Raw genomic sequence first — 8918 nt, 5'->3', positions numbered from 1 at the left:
AATAAATTGAAAAAAATAAAATGATTTCGAAATTGATTAATAAAAATATAAAATATTTATATTTATAAAAAAATTTATAAAAATATATTCATAAATTAAAAAAAAGTTTTGGACATTATATTATATTATATGTAATTGCAAAAAAATTTTAAGCTTTGAAATAAACAATTTGTAACAAAAATCTGGCAATTTTTTGAATATATATTTTGTATCATTTTTTGACACATAATATTTTTAATACATTGAATACACGAAAAAAAATATATATGTACATTTAGATAAGTTCCAATAGATATATATAAAAAAATAAAAAAATTAAAAGAAAATTAAATTAAAATAAAAATTTATGGAAAAATGAAGAAAAAAAAAATAATTTTATCGACGAAAAACTAAAATTTAAAGGAAATCTGAATTGAAATATGTTTCCTTTTGAAAATAAAAATTTTACCTCCACCGCATTATCATGCTAGAAGAGCGTTTTTTTCTCGATCAAGCTTATCGTTGATTTCTCAAAAGCTACGAACAATACCTTCGAAAATAGTTTGTATGCGATTTCGTGTCACTTGAAGCATCACGAGTAACAGTGGCAAGGCTTCATATTTTTTTTTGCAGATTAATCGAATATCGAAGAGGAAACAAAAGCAACGTCAAGCAATTAACTTAGCACGACTATGCATGTTTTTTGCATCCATTCTCTTGAACTTGATCTTTACTAATTTTTGATGGCAAACAAATATGTTCATCATTGTTTTCCATTATATATTTTTTTCCTTTTTCTTTCTCCGCAAATCACATTTTAATGAAATTACAGAAAAGCTAATTCCTCTTTGATTATGATAATTACTAAATATAGAAATTAATATATTATAGAAACTAACTTTTTTCTATATATATAACTGATAATGGGTTTTAAAAATATTTGAAAAAAAATACTATTATTATATTATAATACTATTATTATTATATAATAACATATATTATATTATATTATATAATATTATATAATACTATTATTATTAGAATTTTATCTATATGTATGCGTCCATGACAACAACCATAAATATGCAACCGTCATTTATTTTTTGTTAATATAAATACATCACACTAACAGACAATACATACAATAATGAATTATACATACAACAATGAATTAATCAAAAAATTATTTCTTCATGAATTGTGATATATTTGAATTATATAACCCCAATTTATATCGAAAATATAAGAACATTCTCACATTATTGTTAATATTTATTTTTCAACCTGCGAAAAAAAATATGAAAATAAAATATAAACAATCGAAATGATAATGACAAAATGGTAATAGTGATATTAATATTTAATATTTATTGTTATAACATTACTGTAATTTCGGTTATAAGTAAAAATTAATTAATATAGTTAAAAATTGTTTTATTTTTTAACATTGTATCGATTGCTAAATGTAGTGATATTAACTCATTATTTTCTGGATACGCCGAATATTTATTTAAACAATTGATAAGTAGCAATCGCCCGTTGATTTATATATATAAGTAAAATTTTATATATAACAATTTCTTTTTATAATTATTTTGAAAACCAAAAACGGTTATATATATAGGAAAAAGTTATTTTGGAATTTTGTTTTCTATAATATTTGAAAATCATTGAAATATAGTTTTACAACTTTACCTTTATTCTTGCTATGTAAAACGTAATTTATAGTTTAAATTAAAAATGGTATAATAATTAAATAGTTAAATTAAAAACTTCTCCATAGATTCGAATTCAATCGCATACATATTATCCTTATGCATCTATAATGAATTTCATCTATGTGTTATTCACTATTATTCATAAAAGTTTTTGGAAGAAAAAAAAATTCATTTAGTTTTTTACAATATTTTATTTTATTATTTAACTGTTTACAATATACATTTATTGTTTACAAATATATAATAAATTATTAAAATATTCTATAATAAATTATAGAATATAGAACAAGAGATCTAGATAAAAAATTTTGAAACGTTATCTCCTTGAAAATATTAGAGATACAATTTGTTTATTAATATTAAGGTTAATATATGTAAATATATTTATGCATGCATGCTAATTTTTTTGAAGAAATGAAATATCGTTTCATTTAAACTGGAAATTGTCATTCATTGTTTGCTTTCTGAGAAAAAAGAACTTATAAGTTTTCTCCTATAGTTAATTTCGATTATAATACTTGTATATATAGTTGTTATCCATCAATCTTAATCTATTCTTTCCTTTATCTGACATTCTAATGCGTTTCTTATCGTGTAGTCCTTCCGAGACCTCTTCTATGCTTAATACAATGCCAAGGGTGTGCTTCACCCACTTCGCATTGATTATACAGGTTTGGAGAATCGATAAATCGAAGGTTAAATACATATAACACGTGTGTTCAGAATAATAACATCAGTGTCGCATGAAGTTCCTAAAATTGTTAATCTTTAACAAAATGTAAGCAAAGGTCTCTATCTAAAAAGACCCTTCTATTCTTTCCACTAAAAAGTTATTTTGCATTTGATTGACAGTTCAATCAACATTCTGTCTCTTTGAAAATAATGATAAAGGATATCTATATAGATTTTTCAGAAAAAAATGACATTAACTAACGAAGTTAGTTACGCGGTTCTTTTTTACCGCTATAACGATTGTTGCGTCACTTGTTAGAATGACCGTGGCTTGTAAAACTTCGAGGAAAAAAGTTGATTTAATCGGTATGTTGTCGGTGTAATCAGTTGTATGTGAGTCAGAAAAGAACGCTCATAGTAAAAGTGTCCGACTTAAGAATGCCATAACGAGCGAAACATGACATAGGAATGCAATTGATCACAGTTGATTCTTTCAAAAAACTTTTTTTTTATCGAGTTTACACAAAATATATTATATAAATATTATTATATATTATATTTTGATATATAAATTAAAAGATGAAAATAAGGTTATCTCTCTCATATTCTAAGTTTATGTAAAAAAATCAGTAAACTGACGATTAAGTAGGTCGATATCTAATGTACATATACACATACAAGTGGATCGTGTCAAGGATGCGAAGTTGATTCGAGAATCGATAATTATTTTCTCATTCGCTTTTACGATCCATCAGGATCTTATGGCTAGCTGCATAGGATTCGCTTTCTAGTACATATGTACATCAAGAATAAGATATTTCTATTCGTAGTCTTTGGAAACTTTTCGAGCATTAAACGCATTATCCCAAACTTTCCACTTGTAGTAGTTCTATATTGAATTCTTCACAATGTGATTGCGCGGTTGATTACCCTGTTTTATCTATATAAGAATATATCTAAGAAAAAAAAATTAATTTATATATTATATGTGTATTATAATAGAGTAAAAATATCTTTAAATATCTTTTTTTATCGGAAAAAAAATCCAAAAAAAATCTCGAGTAAGAAATGAGGTAAAGAATTAAGAAAATACATAAAAGTTAATACATAAAGGTCAAATCAGTTAACCTTGACATTCAATTTTTTTCCGTGAGCATAGCCTCGGGAGGCTCATTTCGTATATTTTATATATCCCAAAGTCAATTAATATAATGGATCTACAACTTTCTATATCCCGTATATTATGTCTTTCCTTTCGTCACAATCTCTTCCTCCTTCCTTCCCTCCTTTTCGTTCGCTTAAAATGTACTTGTTGCACAACGAATGTATCTAGGCGTGGTATTGTCTGTTTAATTTCTATTCTATCTATGATGGCATCCAGTGCACGCAGAAATGCATGCACGTACAATGATGCTATACGTGACTAGAGTAAATGGATATATAAAAGAAGTTGATCGTTGTTGAAGTCGTAAACACACTTATCGATAATTATTTAATAGTGACTAGCTAGTGACGATTGATATTTTTTTCACCTATTAATAAGTATTAAAATCGATCGTGAATTGATCACTTGGTACTTTACTATGCTACTTCATGAAAAACTTATCGGAATGTTGTATTTGATGTATAAGTCCAATTGAAAAACTATTGGAAAAAAATAAGCTATTGTATGAATATTCTTCGGTAAAATAGCGGTGACTTGTGCGTTGCGTTAGTATTCGTGCACACACACATACATATAAAAGAAAGAAAAAGAAGTGGAGGGAGCATATGCGTATTAGAAGGATAGTGAGGAAGAAAGAGAAGGAGAGAACATGTCGGTGTAAGATCCAGTAACGAAAGAGCTCGACTCGAGCAGAGCTCGCGTGTCTCCGTCACGGCCGTTCTACGCTCAGTTAGCAAGAGACTCGCAGTCAAGCAACACATTCGTACACGATTCGTTCGCTAATTTCGTCCTGGTTTGCTTGATGCGAATCACTACTTTATTTTTCCGCGTAATATCATTCAACGGAAATACAACAAATACAGTGAAAAACCATGTGACGCGACGCTTTGAATTTTTATTTCATTTTAATTTTTTACCGTTTATTTTATTTTCTACAATCGAATGTGCGACTTGAATCACAATTTGTGATGTGAGTGTTAATGTGAAAATTATCCATTCCTGTGCTTAAAAAAAAATCTTACTTTACTTATATACTTACACAATATATACCTTGTTTCTTTTTTTTTATTTCATTCCATTCCATTTCATTCCGTTCCATTCCGTTCCGTTCCGTTCTGTTACGTTCAATTTCGTTTCATTCCATTCCGTTCCACTTCATTCCAATCCATTTTATATCATTCCCAATCACGTATAGAAAGCGAAGGTATAAACAAAACATTTGAAATCATTATTTATTGCACAAACTTTTAATATTCAAAATGAAACACTTAACAATCACAAGCAGATAATTGCAATTTTTATGAATAAAAATTTTAATTTTTAAATCAATTATATATATATATAAGTTATATGCGATAGAATGATAAATTAAAATTTAAAATATGTATATATATTTACATTACATCCTTAGATGATAGAGATATTTAACACAATAAATAAAAAAAATTTCCTATTCTCAAAAAAATCGAAATTAAAATTAAAAATATCGAATTGTTATTTTCTTACTTAGACTTCGATAATGTTTGTAAATATTACAAATGCAATCAGGTGTTCGTTTCGTCGTTCGTAAAACAAATCTTTTATGATTCACTTACCAACCGATAGGCTCATTAATCAAAACATTACGAATCGTGAACGAAGAATAGCGAAGAGATGCGTGACACGAGTATATAACGATTGATGATATTACATGACTGTTGGATTTGTCAATGCATGTTACTATCGTCTTATGTTCCGCCGATATTATAACAAATTCGATTATAATCATTCGTCAGCTTTTTCCTTGATTGTTTCTTAATCTTGATTTTGTTTTCAAAATTAAATCTTTAAATTTTTAGACACGGAATCTAATCGAATCGATCTTTTGTTTAATCAAATGCAAATGTTTACATAGTTTGATAGTGATTATAGTAATTATGTAGAAAAAAGATAATTTAAATAATATCATGAGAAGCGAATATCGATTTTAATGATTTTGAAATATAGAATAACATTTCTTAAACTGTGATCCACGAATCTCTATGAATCTAAATTTCACATTCTGAAATCACGTGTAAGTGAATGATTAAAAAAGAACATATTTATTACTTTATTTATTCATAATATATTTTTTTTTTCCAAATCTGAAAATTACTAATGATCAATGTTTTAAATATATGATGTATATTACAGATTTAAATTTTGAGTTATTTAAAATTATTTTAAATTCTGAAGAATTATTTTAATTCTGAATAAATAAAGAACTATTATTAAAAAGTAAGATTTTGAACAAATTTTTCATACATATAACCGCTATTCGATTTTAATTTCCGAAATATTTGCAAAAAAAAATTACTACTATTATATTTTCGATAGATATACTTCATGACACGTGCATCAACAGGCAACTGTTATCAATTGTTAATATAACAACTCGTGGCGACAAGCAGCAATATGTAAATAATGATATGAATTAGTCAAAAAATTCTATTCTAAACTAGTTTCTTTCTCATGGATTTCGAAATATTTCAATTTCGATATCGATATTGAATTTAGATATTATGCGGAAATTTTATTTATAATTATATTTATAAATAATATTCATAGAAAATAGCTATTCACGAATATAAAATGAAATATAATATAAAATAATCTTTAGATCGAAATAATTATAATAATGATATTATATTTAATATCTATTGTTAATATCTATTATAACATCTATCAATTTTATTTAAAAATTGTTTCATATTATTTTTTCATTCTACGAATCGAAGCTCTAGATAGATATTAATTATAAGTGTGATGATATTAATTCACCTGTTATGTACTTTAAATGTCAACCGCTCTGATGTGTTTATATGTATATACAATTGATAAGTAGTAATCGCATGCTGATATACATTTTGTCACGGATGTATATTTATAGAAATTCTATGCATAGTAATCATTTTTTTTGTAAATATTTTGAAAAATAAGTTTGACTACCGATTATACGTATAGTTAGTTATAAAATTGTTTAAAATCTTGTTCTTTATATAATAAATTTAAAAATTATGAAACTCAATATAAAAATCTTTTTTAGATAATTACCATTTTTTTAGATAATTTTCGATCGATGGAAGTCATATAAATGAATGTATGACCAATCGTTATTGTTAACATTTGTCCGTATTTTAATTGTGGAAATCATAAATTGTTTTTTCTGGTAAATATTAAGAAACTAAAAGAATTAAATCATGTGTCATAATTGAACGCGATCTCAGTTTGTCGACTATATAGTCTAAGGTTACGTACTTGTGCGAGTATCGAAGAACTGGCCTAATTCGTTTAACTTAACGACATTAGGAAGTCGGGTATACGCTCTCTCGTTCTCTTTCTCTCTGATTCTCCTTCCATTTCTATCTTTCTCTTCTTTTCTCCTCTCCACTGCCTATTTGTTTCTTCTCTTTCTCAAATCTGTTGTGTAGTTTAAGACGGAGTGTGTTCATGATACGGTGTATGCTCCACCATGTTCGTGCATTAGTATTTGTGAACAGCGCAAAAGTTTATCGATCATTTCAAATACGACGTTTTTGCGAAATTTAAAAAAATAATGAAAATGAAAAAAATTAGCAAGTGATTCAAAATTTGATTATTGTGATCGATTATCGAAAATAAGTAATAAGTATAACAAGAAAATATATGAGTGAAAATATATTCGTCAACCGATCTGTGGTTACCTACGATTTTTCATTGAAACATACCGACCTAAAGAAACTAAATTTTTGTAAGCTATAAACTAATATTCTATTGAATCGAAATTGAATATGAAATTATCTTTATGACTATCCAAAAAAATGCGAAATTAACGAATCATATTAAGTAATGAATAACGAAGGTTATTAAAGCTTCATTATCTCATTTCACAAATTTTTTTCTTTTATATATATATTTTATAAATATATAAAAATATATATATATTATATACATTATTATATAATAATATTATATTAATTAAATATTAATAGATTATTGTTAATTTATGATATAATAATCTGTTTAATATATGTATTTTGTATTTGATTCGAATCGACGATAAGTATTTATTTATTTATCGTTAGATTCAATAAATTCTGAACTGAGAAAATTTATTTTCTCGATATAATTTCTATTTCAAAGAAGAATTCGTGATCAAATAAATTACGTAATTTATGATAGAATGATTTAAGTAATAGGTTGAAGGCAAAGCCAATTTGTCAGATTATCGAACATTTTTTAAGTTTAACGTCATCAATCGTTCTTCTTGTTTTCTTATAAAGCGAGAAACGATGCGTTTGTCTCTGTCTTTTTCGCCGATTCAACTATTATCGCTTTTATAAAAATTTCCTGTCGTTATCTCTGATGCGGTACAATCGAAGAAAAATACGGGGTCTTGACCATGCTACGTACTTTTCCCTCTTTAACTTGCGAAAATTATATTAAAAACATTTACGTATCATTTGAAATATGATAATTTTTCATTTTTATTCAGTTTATAAAATCTAAAGGAATAGTTTTTTATTTATTTCAAATTTCTAAAATTTAATTCAAGATCTAAATCTGTAATATGTGTATTTAAAATAATGCTTATCAACAGTCTTCAAATCTGGAAAATTTCTAAAATTTCAAATCATGTATTTAAATATTCATTTGTGCATGTATTTAGCGGATACTCAAGGATATATCCAATGAGAGAACTTGAAACGTGTAAATGGTTTTTTACAATTGTTAAAGAATAGAATCTAAAAAAGATTCCATTCAAGTATCGCGATCACAATATATTGTTGATCGTTTTTTCTTAATTTGATCAATCGCATTTGAAAGATTAACTTCAAAACGAATCTTTAATCTTCTGATATTCCTTGCATTTTTATTTAAAATCATATTCGTTTCATCGACATTCATTTTTGACAATTATGGGTTATCGATATACCATACCGTATTATATATTACTTATCGCGTTGCTATCGGCAAATTTACTATCAATCCTCCTCTTTTTTCATAAAAATATTGCCGCCTCTCAAAATTATCGCTCCTTATGAAAGAAGTTTAACGAACGCAATTTTTTTATCGATTTTTTGTTAAGACAAAAATTGATATATGCAATAATTTGGCCGATTTATCACATTTCTGCGATGATTCGATGGAAAAGAAATTAAAAAAATTTAAAAAAAATTAAAAAATCTTTCCATTTAATTGGTGTATCATTTAGATATGCACACAATCAAAAACAAGTGGGAAAACATCTTGTGTTTATCAGTTGACTGGTGTTTCTGCCGACAAACCGAACAACGCAAGCGTATGAGAAGCACGTGAATTTTTATGCCGAGTGCGTCAAGGAAAAGGAGGCAAGCCAGGCGACGAAATCCAGTGGAATTAACTAA

The 8918-nt window shown here is 26.3% G+C and overlaps 1 long non-coding RNA gene across 2 annotated transcripts in view; it reads left to right on the top strand.

Moving 5' to 3' along the window:
* The window catches only part of LOC116186441, a 17470-nt gene extending 8598 nt beyond the window's left edge, over window positions 1-8872 (top strand). For both annotated transcript variants that reach the window (XR_004151437.1, XR_004151436.1), the window contains exon 3: window positions 8795-8872. This is a non-coding gene — a long non-coding RNA (uncharacterized LOC116186441). The remainder of the gene's footprint in view (window positions 1-8794) is intronic.
* The last annotated feature ends 46 nt before the right edge of the window (window positions 8873-8918 follow it).

The sequence above is a fragment of the Apis dorsata genome, unplaced genomic scaffold (assembly GCF_000469605.1).
Source record: "Apis dorsata unplaced genomic scaffold, Apis dorsata 1.3 scaffold_691, whole genome shotgun sequence".
Lineage (NCBI taxonomy): Eukaryota > Metazoa > Arthropoda > Insecta > Hymenoptera > Apidae > Apis > Apis dorsata.
The sequence above is the reverse complement of the archived record's forward strand: the minus strand, read 5'-3'. Positions and strand labels throughout refer to the sequence as shown.